Source organism: Pinus tabuliformis, chromosome 1_2 (assembly GCF_031772625.1).
Source record: "Pinus tabuliformis cultivar Carrire ecotype Pingquan chromosome 1_2, CPIR1, whole genome shotgun sequence".
Classification (NCBI taxonomy): Eukaryota; Viridiplantae; Streptophyta; class Pinopsida; order Pinales; family Pinaceae; genus Pinus; species Pinus tabuliformis.
The window spans coordinates 433,752,639-433,768,068 of NC_142298.1; the positions used below are offsets into that span (position 1 = coordinate 433,752,639).

The following is a 15,430-nucleotide window of genomic DNA, read 5'->3' on the forward strand; positions in this document are numbered from 1 at the left end:
CTTTGTTAGAGTGGTTGGGGTTAGGCAATCACGAATGACTTGTATCTTGGATGGGTCCACATGTACACCCTGCTCATCAATGATGTACCCCAAATATTGAACTTGGGTAAGGTCAAAGGTGCATTTCTCCAAGTTAGCACACAACTTATGTTGGTGTAGGATTTGAAGGACCTGTTGAATATGGTGGAGGTGCTCTTCCCAACTCTGGCTGAAGATAAAGATCTCATGTAATTACACTACCACAAATGCATTGGTGAAGGGTCACAATATGTCGTTCATTAGTCTCATGAAGGTTGCAAGGGTGTTAGTTAATCTGAATGGCATGAACAACCATTCAAAAAGACCCTCCTTGGATTTGAAGGCATTCTTCCACACATCGGAAGGTTCGATAGGTACCTAGTGATAATTGGACATCAAGTCAATATTGCTGAAATATTTTCCCCCCTTGAGCTGGTCCAGAAGGTCATCAATCTACGAGATTGGGTACCTATTCCAGACAATTATCTTGTTCAACACTTGATAGTCAATACAGAGCCTCCAGGTCCCATTTCTCTTCTGTAACAATACAATCGGGCTCCCACAAGGTGATGAGCTTGGCCTCATGTTCCCTTTCTACAATAGTTCCTGAATCTACCTCTTCATCTCATTGTTCTCCATAATAGAGCGTCAATATATCATTCCATTGGGCAGTGGTGCGCCTGGGGTCAGATCGATGGATTGCTTGACCTGACAGTGCAGAGGTACCCATGTGGGTGAGGAAAAAATATCCCTATACTCCTCCATGACCTTGTCCATCTGATGTTGTTGTGTAGAGGAGCCCTGCCTAGAAGCCATGGCCACAACCTTCTTCTTGCCCTGGGGGTGAATCATAAGGAAAACAAATTTCCTAGTTTGGGAAATGATCTTACTACATTTCTTTCCAATGATCAAAGAGATGGTGGTAGGCAGGGCCACCTCTGGTATCCTATACAACTTATTATCTAAATTAATAATCACAGAGCGAGGTCTAGACTCGTATACAACATTTTTCTTCCACAAGTATGGTTGTCCTAAAAATACATCACAAACTTCAAGAGGAGAAACATCACACAATACCTCATCCATGAAGGGCTTGATGCTATAGGGAAGGTGAAACTGCTAGCTAACATGAAGATCCCATCCTTGGTGAAGACACCCGATGGTGTATGGTTGTGTATGTGCTATAGAATTTAGACCCACCCACTTCACGAGCTCTACTGACATGAGGTTCTTTTGGCTCCCGTTGTCGATAATGAACTACAGCGGAGAACCCTTCACCCACATCTGTGAGTGGAAGAGGCGTTTCCCCTCCTCTGGATCTTCGGGCTCAATCTTATAGATCTTGGTGGTGGACATGGTGGCACTAGTCTCTGCATCAATGATCTTCTTACCTTTATCAGTTCCCTTATCGGGTTCAGATTTAGAGTCAGAACTCGCATCTAATTTGGAAGCCTTCAACTCGTCCACCAGTGACTGCTTAGCCCGACACTCACTTGTATTGTGAGTGGATCTCTTATGGAAATCACACCATTTTCCCGTGTCCTTCTTCATCTTCAGAGTGTTGTTCTTTCCTTGCACATTCAACAGGTTGTCTTGGGTAGCGCCGCCTTGGCTTGGTCCTTTGTTTTGTGGTTTGGGGGAACCTTTTCCTTGCTTTGGATTTGCCGATCCAAAGTCCCACTTCTTATGTTTAAACTTTTTCTCATTCTTGACAATGTACCGATACGTCATGTCAAGGGAGGAAATGTCAAGGGACTCCATCTCCTCCTGGATTTACTTGTGTAGATAGCTGCGGTACTTGAGCACCAAATTCCACTTAGTATCCTTGATACCCATTTTCCTGCGAAGGGTATGGAAAGTATTTATGAACTCTGGCACATCTTGGTCCCTTCCCTTCCATAGCGTGGTCCACTTTATGTATTTGTCTTCATAGCTCCCAACAGGGTAATTTTGTTCCTTGATGGCCTCTCAAAAATAATTCTAAGTGGGTGTGGCTAAAAATAGCGAGGTTTCACTCTTGTCCTTTTGTTCATAGTAGGTTTCCCACCAATCCTTGATGTGTGGGGCGGCTTTAAAAGTGAAAAAGTAACATTTTCCCGATTGGAAAAGTCATGAACTAAAAAATATCCTTCCAATAGATTTAACCTTTTATCTATGGTGTTTTCATCTATCAGGCCTTCGAATATGGGAATATTGAAGTTAACTTATACCTTAAAAGGAGTGGTGCCTCCAGAGTGGATGTTGGGTGAAGATGCATCACCTATGGGTAGTCGTAGAAGGATCTGGGCAAATTTATCCATCATCACGTCCCTCTGTCACTTGAGGGCTTCCTCGAGCAATATTTTGAAAGGATCTCTTGCCCCCTCATCTTTCTTTTCTTTTGCCATGGGAGATTGTCAAGTTTTACGAGGCTGATCTTGCAATGGTTCAACCAGATCAAGCCCTAACTCCTTATACCCTGACCTTGTTGGTGACATGCAAATAAAAACAGAGAAAGAAAAGACTGCTCTAATACCAATGATCCAAACTTACACGAGTGTTACAAGTCTATTTGGGCACATCACTCCCATCATTTAGATCAGTACTTTTAGGGTTCATCAAACCCTAATTCAGTTGCTACATGCCCTAAACAAGTAATCACTTTGAATGCCTCCTTACCCGAGATATTCTTAGCCTGAATCCCTCCATAAATGCCTCCTTGAGGGACCAGCGCAGCCTTGGTCAGGGGAAAGTGTACTTCAGTGCAGGTAGGCCCATGTAAGGGTGCATTTCAGTGCACCTAGGCCCACTTTGACCTGCACTGGGCGAGATTGAGCGAAATCCTCATAGGGTTCTAGGAATATTCTTATCTTCTAAAGCCTTCTAGAATATTCCCACACTTATCATCTCCTATGAGCTTGAATTTGGATAGGAAATGAGTTAAATAACCTCCTATTCACTCATCCCTTCCTCCATGGAAACTAACTCTAAGTTTGGAAGGCCATTCAATACCCTCATTTATGACCAAACCACCATCATTTTCCTATAAAGTGAGCACTCATCTAAGTGATTAGGGGCTGGACTTTGAGAATTTTTAAGGAGATACTACTGGTGTGAGGTTTGATATTGTAAGCAAGTATTTTTATGCTACGAGAGTGTTGTGATTTTGATGTGATGTTGGTTGGAACACAAGCTGGAAGAGTGACAATGGATCGGACTTCATGGTTGTAATTCTTCCTTCTACTTAATAAAGCTATCGACACCTTTTCCCATATTCTTGTCTTTATGTATGATGATTATATGTGTAAATGCTTTTGATTCCATTTTCTTATAGTAGATAGATCTCTTTCTTTGATTGGTTTTTGTCCTCTGTTTATGATTGCAGGTACTTGTCGAGCGGATTAAGTTCGAGAAGGAGCGACAAGAGCCAAACAAAGGAGACAAAGGGAAAGAAAAAGATAACAAGTAGGTCCCTTGTCTTATTTATCTTCTATAGAAAAAGGATAAACACTTTAAATTTGTTGTTTTGGGTGTATCCACCCACCTAGGGAAATTGTATTTATCCATAGATACAAAATTCCGCATAAAAAATTGGTGACTCCATTGGGGAGCGATCATTGTTCAAGGTAGTTTACCTTCATCCTAGTAAACCCTAGTAGACTTTACTTGCTTCCATTGATCTTGTTTCAGCCCTTTTGAAGTGTCTTTTGGTAAAAAATGTGCTTGAAAGCCCCTAAAATGGCCTCTCTGGCACCAGCGTAGGCTTGGTCAGGGCACAGAGCGCTACAGAGCACCCTTGGCTTGAGGATGTTGAGTCATGGAAAAGCTATGCATATGTTATTTATTTCATCACCCTTTTCCTTTAGTTATATCCCTTTTATACCCTAAAATGTTAATATATCAAGAGATTATGGTAAGAATGAGGAAATCATCTGTAATTACAATTTAGCTGATCGTATCCTTCTTTATGCAGGAAAAATATGAAAAGGGACAACTGTTGTTCCCTAACCAAGGAACAACGAGAAAGAAGCAAGATAAGGAAGGATGCGGCGGTTACAGATACGTCCAAAGGAAAATCAACAGGATCAGCGCAAGGAGGAAAAAATGTCTGAACTTAGAAAAATGTGTGAATCCCTCAGGATTGAGAGATCCTGAGGGATCGCTTTTACTATTTATCTTTTTACCTCTTTCTCATTATAAAAAGGCAACAATTGTAAGCAGAGGAGGAGGAGGGAATCACTATTGAGAAATTTTAACTTCTATCACTGACTCTCGCTATTGAGCAGAGCACGAACTTACTGTAACGCTTATGAAATGATTAATATATAAAATGGTTGATGTTCCTTCGCATCTCCTGAAGTAATCCGGCGGTGTTCACTGGCGGCTAAGGACCCGGCCCTGGTGGATTCACTTGTTGTTCCTATATCATGCATTTATGATTCTCGTAGTGTGATGGTTTCATTGAATTTCTACTTTCTGCAATTGTATCGCTTTGCTATTTCCTGTTTTCCAATCTCAACGAAATTGTTATGTTCATATATTTTGCAGTAATATTGTTGAAACTGTTTATTGTTATTTCAGATCTAGTTATTTATTGAAGCATTCTATTTTGAGATCATCTACTATAAAGAGTATTGAATACTGTTGTTGAAGCTCTCATATTGAGATCATTTGTTGCTTATATTAAGAATTGTGTTTGATTGAATAAATCAGTTAAAAGAGGAATGAGTTATTACTACTGTATTCTCGACTGATGATTGTTGTTACTTTGATGAATGTCTGATTTAGTTTCATTAGAGGATTGAGTTTTCTTTTAGTTGCAATTAGAATTTACTTGCTACATCCATTTACTCTTGTATTTGAAAGAACTATACTGCAATTTAGAAGCACTACTCTCTGAGTTAAATAGCCGCCACATACTGTGTACACTCTTGAAATAGAAATACTTACCTAGATTGATAATTAATGTGAAGATAATTAGGAGTTAAAAAGGCACCTTTTATCACTCAACATTTTGGCACCGTTGCCGGGGAGAGTGTAGCCATTTCTGAGGAGTAGTGTACATCTGATGATTGTTGTTGAAGAAGAATTGGGTTTTGAAAACGGAAGGTAAGAACCTACGTAACGAGCAAGTAAAGTGCTTGCTCCCTCGCCCACTTTTCAGCACAATTACAGAAATCTGAAATAGGTATTTGCTGCTTGTCTGTTGGGAGATAATTGGGTATTAAAAATGAAAGGTAAGAACCTGGTTACGAAGCACGTAAAATGCCCGCTCCCCGCCCGCTTTCCAGCAGAATTGTTAAGAACTTAGGGTAGAGGTAAATATTTGAATTGTGTGTATGACTAAGAAGAAAAAAACTGAAAATAATCCAATTCCACTACCCAAACCCGACAAAGCTAAGGGACCGGTGACCCTTGGACGATCAACTTTCATAGATGACATCATAAAGAAAGCTGAATCTTAGCCATCAGTAGGTCCTAGAAAAGTTGCTTCCAGACAACCTATTGGCTCCCTTCGGGCCACAAGCTCACCATCTGTAGCCTTCATTGAGGTCCATAGAAAAACAGAAGAGACTGAGTAGAGTTTTCAAGAAATTGAAAATTCTCACCCAATTTCTTTACAAGAAGGGAATTCTAGTAATCTTCGTGAAGGAGGAGGAGAAACAGGGGAAACAGAGGAGCCAAGATCCCCTCAGGTAATAATTCAACCAAGAACACTCAGCATCCTAGATAGAGGGAGTGTTGTTAAGTTCATTCAAGAAGAAGCAGGGGAAACAGAGGAGCCAAGATCCCCTCAGGTAGTAGTCCAGCAAGGAACACTCATTATCCCAGACCAGGGGAGTGTTTTTAAGCTCATTACCACCCCTTCTAGTCATCCTAGGAATAACTCTATAGAGATCCCAGAAGGGTATTGGCACATATTTGATCAAATGGCCAATAACCCACAAACACCTCAGACCTCCACCCTGCAGTATCCCATCGTTGACACAACAGTCAACGCACCTATGAAAGCCATCCCTCTCCAAAATATTCCTACCTTTCATGGGTTGACATTAGAGGATCCAGACGCATTCCTGTTTGAGTTTGATGTATTGTGTTGGGGGTATGATTATACCACCGACCCCAAAAAACTAAAATTGTTTCCCTCTACATTGAAAGGAGCAGCCTTGCGATGGTTTATGGGATTAGGTGGAGGCACAATAAACGATTGGGAACAAATGAAAACTACTTTCTTAAAAAAGTATCAGGACTATTGCAGATCTAGGGAATTGAAAGACGAAATATTCCAGATGGTAGCAAGACCAAGTGAAATATTATAAGAATATGTGGAACGATTTCAATATAACCTCCAGTGGTCTCCCTATGCAACTCTGCCTTTACCTGATAATGTGCTGAAAACTACACTAATTAAAGGGATGAAAGAACAATGGGTAGAAACATTAAATATTATGGGTAAAGGTGATATATATCAAGAGAATTATGCTGACATCATTAATTTTTGTATCAGGTGTTCAAGAGGCAACACAAGATTGAAGCCAGTGGAATGCAACATGACCACAAGGGACAACAAAATCTCTGGTGGAGGCATAACTTGCGCAGAAATTGGCAATCTGCTAGAGGATTTCAAAACCAATATTTTAGGGACTCTAACAACACAATTGGACATTATTCAAGCCAAACAAAAGCAAGCAGAAGCATAACAAAACTTGGTGATATTCTATCCTAGATGCAGAAAGAAGCATAGTCACAAAAAGTGCCCACTGGATACTAAGCAAACCTATGCCATATGTACAAAAGATCATGCTACAGAAAGTTTTCCATCACTCCCAAGGCTAAAAGAAGTCTATAAGGAGGCAGAAGAAGATACAGAACCAGTCTACCTGCTAAATCAGCATCGCCAATGGCAACCATGACAAACAGGTACGTCGATTGATCCATCCTCTTTCTTTCAAATGCTGTAATATAATTCACAACAATACCTAGGAACCATGTGGCAGAACCAACCATCCTTTTCCAATTGGTCAATAGCCATCCCCTATGTCAACTTGGCCCAACAAATCAAATCAAAATAACAATTGGCCAAATTCCTCTTTCTTCCCATTGTTTTGGCAAAATAATGCATATCAATCCCAATGGCCACCCTCAACTTCACAGAACCAAAATTGGCAGTCAAGTTAGCATAGACCTACAAATCAACCAGTAGGAACAATCCCCCTACCTCAACACACACTGCCAGCACCCTACACATTGCAACAAAACCCTCAGACCAACTTACAACCATAGCTCCCAGCCCAATGCAACCCGAACCCCAACAACAGACCGGTTCAATCTGTCCAAATTATTGAAGGACCAGAGCTAGAAACCGAGTTAAGGGAGTGCAATGACCTTCAATTAATATCTGGGCGGATAATAGAATCAGAGGGGGATAAAAATGTTCAAATTGAAGATCTATTACCTGTAGAACAAGCACCACAAGAAGAGAACATGGTTAGACAAAAAACTCATGATCAAGCAACCACCTCTTCTCCACCATTCCCAGAAAGATTAATCATACCTCGCCCAATTGAACATCTTGATTTTGATATTCTAGGAGAATTGAAAATTTTGTGTATAAAAATACCACTCCTCCAGGCTATTCAAGACATCCCAATTTATGCAAAAACTATTAAGGAATTATGTATGAAAAAACCAAAGAGGAAAATAACAACAAATCCAACTGTCCATGTAGTTGACACCTTATCTTATTTACTATCAGAAAGAGAAAAACCTGTAAAATATGAGGACCCAGGAAATCCTATAGTCACGGTGCAAATAAATGGATGCTCCTTCCCCAATGACTTAGTTGATTTAGGAGCAGAAATCAATATTCTTACCCACAACTTGTCAAAATCTTGGCATTACATCCTTGGACCCAACCACGACCTTGTTGGAATTAGTTGACCAATCGGTAGGCAAACCAGAAGGCACATTATAGGATGTAATGGTGTCTATGGGAATACCCTACAGACTTTCTGATCATCAATCCTAGAAACCGACTCGATGGACATCCCTTAATTCTAGGTAGACCTTGGCTAGTAACTGTGGATGCTTACATAAGCTATCGAACAGGCAGCATGACTATAGTAAGAGGAAGAAATGTAAAGAATTTAGCCTTATATCCTCCAGCTTAGCCAAGTTTAACAATAATCAAAACCAGAAAACAACATGTATCATATCTAACTGAAAATATTAGTTCACCGCTAACCATAGAAGATGCTCTCGAATTTAAAGATCAAACAGAAGATGACATCATTAACACCTATATTAACCAACCAGATGTCGGATCCCATCTAAAATGTCACATGATCTAAGCAGCATTCGATATCGAAATAGAAGAAAATCCCCTAAAATATATTAACAATCAATCAATACCAACTACCTCTGTTTATAACAGCAAAACCATAGAAATTGAGCCAGGAAAAACTTTGAATATCAACAAAAACCTGACTACTGACCAGGAGCAGAAGCTTGTTCAACTCCTGAGAAAATATAAAGAGGTCTTTGCATGGGATTACCCGGACATGAAAGGGATTGGTCCCCAATTATGCATGCACCACATTTATACAGAGAAGGATACCAAGCCCATTCGACAACCTCAACAGAGGTTAAATCCTCATCTTAAAGATATTGTTAAAGCTGAACTACAAAAATTGCTATATGTAAACTTTATCTACCCAATATCTAATAGCAAATGGGTCTCTCCATTAGTAGTGGTTTCAAAAAAGAATGGAAAGTGGCGTATATGTGTTGACTATAGAGAGCTTAATAAAGCAACCCAAAAAGGCTGCTTTCCCCTTCCGTTCATTGACCAGGTCTTGGACACATTGGCAGGAAAAAAATTCTTTTCTTTCCTAGATGGCTTCAACGGATACAATCAAATTCAGGTTGCCCCTGAAGATCAGGATAAGGCCACCTTTACCTGCCCTTGGGGAACATTCGCTTACAGGGTCCTACCTTTTGGGCTGTGCGATGCACCTGCCACATTTCAGAGGGCTATACTCAACATTTTTTTTCAAATCTGATAAATGAAGGGCTCGAGGTGTACATGGATGACTTTACACCTTACAGAGATGACTTCAAGCCAGCATTACAAACATTATAGAAAGTTTGCAAAGATGCATTGCCACCAGACTCTGTTTAAGAAATGAAAAATGCCACATGATGATGACCGAGGGCCTCATCCTGGGTCACTATATCTCAGCTACTGGAATCCAGGTAGATCCAGCAAAAATTCAAATAATTCTTTTAATACCTACCCCTACCACACAAACAGAGGTACGCAGTTTTTTGGGATTTTCTAGTTATTATAGAAGGTTTATAAAGAATTTTTCTCAGATTGTTGCACCGTTATATGCACTAACAGGTAATATTGATTTCATTTGGACAGATAAATGTGACAACGCTTTTGAAGATTTAAAATGGCTTGTATCAATAGCCCCAGTATTAAGGGGCCCAAACTAGGATCTTCCATTCCAGATTTCATCCGACGCTTCAGACACAGCCATAGGAGCAGTTCTCGGCCAGGAAGAAGATAAAAAGCCATATGCAATATACTATATTAGCAAAAATCTATCTCCTACTGAATTAAATTATACTGTTACTGAAAAAGAATTTTTGGTTGTAATCTATGCTATCAATAAATTCAGACATTATATAACAGGATACCATGTGGTTTTATACACTGATCACTCTGCTATTAAATATCTATCCAATAAACCAGTTACAAATGGAAGAGTGACAAGATGGTTGATTCTTTTGCAGGAATTCAAAATAGCAATTAAAGATCGACCAGGAAAAGAAAATCCAATAGTAGACTTCCTTTCACCAATTCTAAAGACAGATGACTCGGCAGCAGTAGAAGACCAGTTTCCAGATGAACATTTATTTGTTGTAACAATGAAAACACCATGGTATGTAGATTTCGCAAATTATTTTGCAATGGGAAAATTACCCAAGCACCTGACGCCTAATGAAAGAAAACAAATAGTACAACGCAGCAAGTGATTTTCTTGGATCGAGGGCTATTTATTTCATACAAGAGCTGATATGCACATCAGAAGATGCGTCAGGGAAGATGAAGTTTTCGACATTCTAAAAGCGTGCCATGATGGGTCATACGGCGGACATTTTGCAGATCATAGGATTGGTCACAAAGTTTTACATATGGGCTATTAATGGCCCACCATTTTTAAAGATGCCAAGAAGTTTGTCCAGGCATGTGATAGCTGCCAGAGAATGGGACACCCCGGGTAGTCTGATGAGATGCCCCTGCACCCACAGATAGTCATTGAACCTTTTGAGAGATGGGCATTAGACTTCATCAGTCCAATAAACCCATCCTCTAATCAAAAGACATATATATTAGTTGCAACGAAGTATGTGACTGAATGGGTGGAGGCAGAGGCACTACCAAGGGCAACAGAGGATTCGGTAATCCACTTTATTTTCCAACTATTCATGCGATATGGCTTGCCTAGAGAGGTAATTATGGATGTAGGGCCACAATTCATAAGCCATAAGATCGCTGCAACATTAAAGAATTATCATATCATGCACAGAATCACAACTCCATACAACCCGCAGGCAAATGGCTAGGTAGAAAGCACCAATAAAGTGATCAAGGCAATACTCACAATGACAGTTGCATCACATAAACGTGACTGGTCTACCTAATTTCTAGAAGCCCTGTGGGCATATCATACGACATGGAGAAATACCACAGGGTATTCCCCATACCAATTAGTGTTTGGCAAAGAACCTATCTTTCCAATTGAATTTGAAATCCAGACATTGAGGATAGCTTAGGAGGTAGGTTTGGACTTAAACAATGCACAAATTAATAAGCTACATCAAATCAGTGAATTGTATGAAATCCAGCTATAAACTCTTCAGCACACTGCACTGATCCAACAGCAAAGAGCGAAATGGCATGATGCCCTTATTAAAAATAAGATCTTCCACGAAGGAGATTGGGCACTCCTATATGATTCTAGGTTCCAGGATTTCCCCAGAAAACTCCAGACCAGATGGTTAGGACCTGATGAGATACAAAGGGTGCATGATAATGACACCATCACATTAGCCACCATTGATGGGTCTGGCTATTCTTTTAAAGCGAATGGACATCGAGTATGACTTTATCACAAACTGCTTACCAGGGATTCCTTTTGCCAACAGTTCGAGGGAGATTTCACCATACAAATTCTCACTGAAGAGGACAACCCATCCTTAGCATTGACCAAGTGATAAATTCATTTTTTTTTTAATTTGTGTACATAACTTTTTCTTTCTATTTTGATTGAATTTGCTTGTATAAACTGTAAATAAACTCTATTTGTTCTTTGTTGTTCCCTCTAAGGAATAGTTGTTGTTCCCTCCAAAGAACAGCTGTTATTCCCTCTAAGGAACAGCAATTTTGTGTACATCTTTTCGTGTTGTTCCCTTAAATGAACAGTTGGTGTTCCCTTTAAGAAACAGTTGCGTTCCATTTAAGGAATAGCAATCTCCTGTATATTTGATTTTCAAGTTGTTCCCTTTAAGGAACAACTGTTGTTCCCTCTAAGGAATAGGTGTCGTTCCCTTTAAGGAACAGCAGTTCCGTGTGTACTTGCTTTTGCTGTTCCATTTAAGGAACAGTTGTTGTTCCCTTTAAGGAACAGCTGCCATTCCATTTAAGGAACAACAGTCTCCTGTATATTTTATTTTCGTGTTGTTCCCTTTAAGGAATAGTTGTTGTTCCCTCTAAGGAACTGTTGTCATTCCCTTTAAGGAACAGCAGTTCCACGTGTACTTGTTTTTGCTGTTCCCTCTAAGGAACCATTGTCATTCCATCTAAGGAGCAACAGTTCCTTGTATATTCGATTTTGAAGCTGTTCCATTTAAGGAACAGTTGTTGTTCCCTCTAAGGAATAGCTGTCGTTCCCTCTAAGGAATAGCTGTCGTTCCCTCTAAGGAACAGCAGCTTTGTGTGTGTTTGTATTTTGTTGTTCCCTTTAAGGAACAGTTGTTGTTCCCTCTAAGGAACAGCATTCGTTCCCTCTAAGGAACAACATTGTTGTATGCATTTGCTTTTTGTTGTTCCCTTTAAGGAACAATTGCTTTTCCCTCTAAGGAACAGCAATCATTCCCTCTAAGGAAAAGTAGTTTTGTGTGCATTTGGTTCTTGTTGTTCCCTTTAAGGAATAATTGTTGTTCCCTCTAAGGAACAATAGTTTCTTGTGTGTTTTCCTTTTTTGTTGTTCCCTTTAAGGAACAGTTGTTGTTCCCTCTAAGGAACAATAATCGTTCCCTCTAAGGAATAGTAGTTTTGTGTGTGTTTGCCTTTTTTTGTTGTTCCTTTTAAGGAACAGTTGTTGTTCCCTCTAAGGAACAGCAGTCGTTCCCTCTAAGGAATAGCAGTTCCATGTGTGTTTGTTTTTTTTTGTTGTTCTCTTTAAGGAACAACTGTTGTTCCCTCTAAGGAATAGCGGCCATTCCCTCTAAGGAACAACAGTTCCCTATGTATTTGTTTTTTGTTGTTCCCTTTAAGGAATAGTTGTTGTTCCCTCTAAGGAACAGAAGTCCTTCCCTCTAAGGAACAGTAGTTCCGTGTGTATTCTTTTTAATGTTTTTCCCTCTAAGGAACAACAGTTTTGTTTGCATCTGTTTTTTCGTTGTTCCATCTAAGGAATAGTTGTTGTTCCCTCTAAGGAACAATATTTTCATGTGGGTTTGTTTTAATGTTGTTCCCTCTAAGGACAACAATTTTGTTTGCATCTGTTCTTCCCCTATTCCATCTAAGGAACAGCTATTGTTCCCTTTAAGGAACAGTTGTTGTTCCCTTTAAGGAACAACAATTTCGCATCCAATTATTTTTCTTTCTTTTCATTATTCCTTATAAGGAACAGTTGTTGTTCTTTCTAAGGAACAACTGCTAGTCCCTCTAAGGAACAGCAGTTTCAGTGTGCAGTTTTGTTTCTTTTTGTTGTTCCTCCTAAGGAACAATTGCGATTCCCTTTAAGAAACAACACCCTTTTGTGTGTTTTTGTTGTTCCCTACAAGGAACAGCACCTTTTGTCAAAGGTTTTATTTAGAAAATAAACACCTTGTGAATATTATTTCACTCTCTATGATCCTATATAGGTCAAGAATACAAACATATATAAGGATACAAAATTTGAAGGTTACTGGAACAAGCAAATCGAATATTATCATCTTTAATGAGATTGCTTTGTATTGATTAAAAAAGGGAAGGACACAACCATCTATATCACTTTGTTGTCCTTATCTTCACTATAAATCAAATTGATTGATTATTTGTACCATGCTAGTTCTTCCCTAACCCCTATAATTCTCTCTGCTCATTATCATTGAATAAGAATAAGGGCATATTTTTTTCTATTGGTATGTTCAGACTCCTTCCACCATCCCTACTCTTAAGGACTGTTGAGCCACCCTCTATATATAAATAGGAAGTGCTATCTAAAAATAAATAAATAAATATATATATATATATATATATATATATATATATATATATATATATATATATATATATATATTTACTAACAATTTTATGATTTGTCAGATGGAGGATAGGGGGTCTCATCATGAGCCGGCCTACCATGATCATCAGGAAGCAACAATGTGGCATTCCCACCATGGCAACCACCCCAGGGATATGATCCAATGGATACATCAGAAAAATAAGTCCTTGGAACAGCAGGTCTCATCACGAGCTAGCCTACCCACTTTTTGCTCCTCCCGAGTGAATGGCATTGTGATTCATCTAGTCACCAAGCTAGCATAATGGCCTCCATTCTGACATCATAAGGCACTTTCCTAATTATACATAAAGGATCATGGTTCCAAAGGGTGAAAAAGCAACTCTGTCAAGGTTATAAACACCTGTGGGCAACAGAAGCTCTGCTGATGGTATTGGAGTCAAATTTTCAACATCAATAGTGATTATAACTCCCTTTTCTTATTCTTTATCTTTACTACAGAGAGATTATATTCCTAATTTATTTTTTTGAACCTTTATGCATGAGATATCTTTTTAAAAATCAATCATAGTGGTTTAAGTGGAATAATGACCGCAAATCATCTTGCCCATGTAAGATGTCATTTCTCCCTTTTCAAATCATTCCACGACATCTCCACATTTATTCATAATTCTCGTTCTATGCATCGATTTTAGTACCCTGATATTTTTGTGATCCTATCATAAATATGTATACCTTACCATTTTTACCACTCTTGTACATCACCGCCAGTGCGTCATTCCTTCATTGAACCGGTCGAAGGCGACCTATCATTTTAAAGGGGGGAGAAGGGGACTCCCAAAGCACTCATGCACGCGTGTCAGTCCTTTATTTGGTTATACCGGACTATACGACATTCCATAATAGCAAATCTTTGACACTACCTATGTTGAAAAAGTATCATCCGATATTAACAACTTGTTGTTCCATTGTTGGCTATGTCTATTGTTGTGTTACCTGTGTTAAGCTAACAGTGTGCATAATTCAGGCAAAATGAGAGGAAGAACAGTGCGCACGGAGCTACTGATACTAGCTATTTCTGACGCCGCCAGAGAAATTCTAGTCCGAGCCGGATGGGTTACATATTTCACATGACTGCAGCAACCCAATGAAGCCATTTCTATCAAATTCTTACATAATTTACAGAATGAACATTCTACGATAAGAGGAAGGCAAATTACAGTGACAGACACAGTAATAGCTGAAGTGTCTAGATTACCAGCAGTCGGACCCATATGGACTCATAAAAAATTGAGGTTGCAGGACGTTATTGCAGTCTTTTGGGATGAGGGACAGGACCTGATTGTCAAAGGAAAAGGAGTTCAACCTTCATCCCTTGGAGAACTGTGGATAGAACTAGCCAGAATCATTCAGAGCTATATCACATGCGACGGAAGAAAAGATGTGGTAAGGCCATGACACCTTAAATTATTAGCAATTCTGAAACAGAAATGTTCTATAAACTTGCCTGCATATTTGAATTTCTTATTGCATGACATTGCTCGAAGCATAAAAAAATCTCGGCATATAGAAACTGTCGTGAGTCATCATTGCTTAATTAGGCTGATAGTAAGCTACAACCTTGCCCAGCAGCAAACAAGTTGGGAAGAATTAGTATTTACCATAGAAGGGGGGTTAGCTTTACTTGCTCCTAACCCTGTTCCAAAAAGGAAGAGGACTGCCAGCATAGCAAACATTCCATAGAAACGTAGACACTCTACCAAGACAAGCTTGGGAACAGCTAAAAATCCCAGGGTAGCAGTAGCCAACCCTTAGAACTATCTAGTCCAGAAAATGAGCAACATTTACAACTAGAAGGACGGGATGACTGAGAGTCAGAACTTGAGGAGGAAACAAAGCACTCTAGTGAA

The 15,430-nt window shown here is 39.4% G+C and overlaps 1 pseudogene; it reads left to right on the forward strand.

Moving 5' to 3' along the window:
- Positions 1–15,430, forward strand: part of LOC149206216 (uncharacterized) — a 77,110-nt pseudogene that overhangs the window by 16,389 nt on the left and 45,291 nt on the right.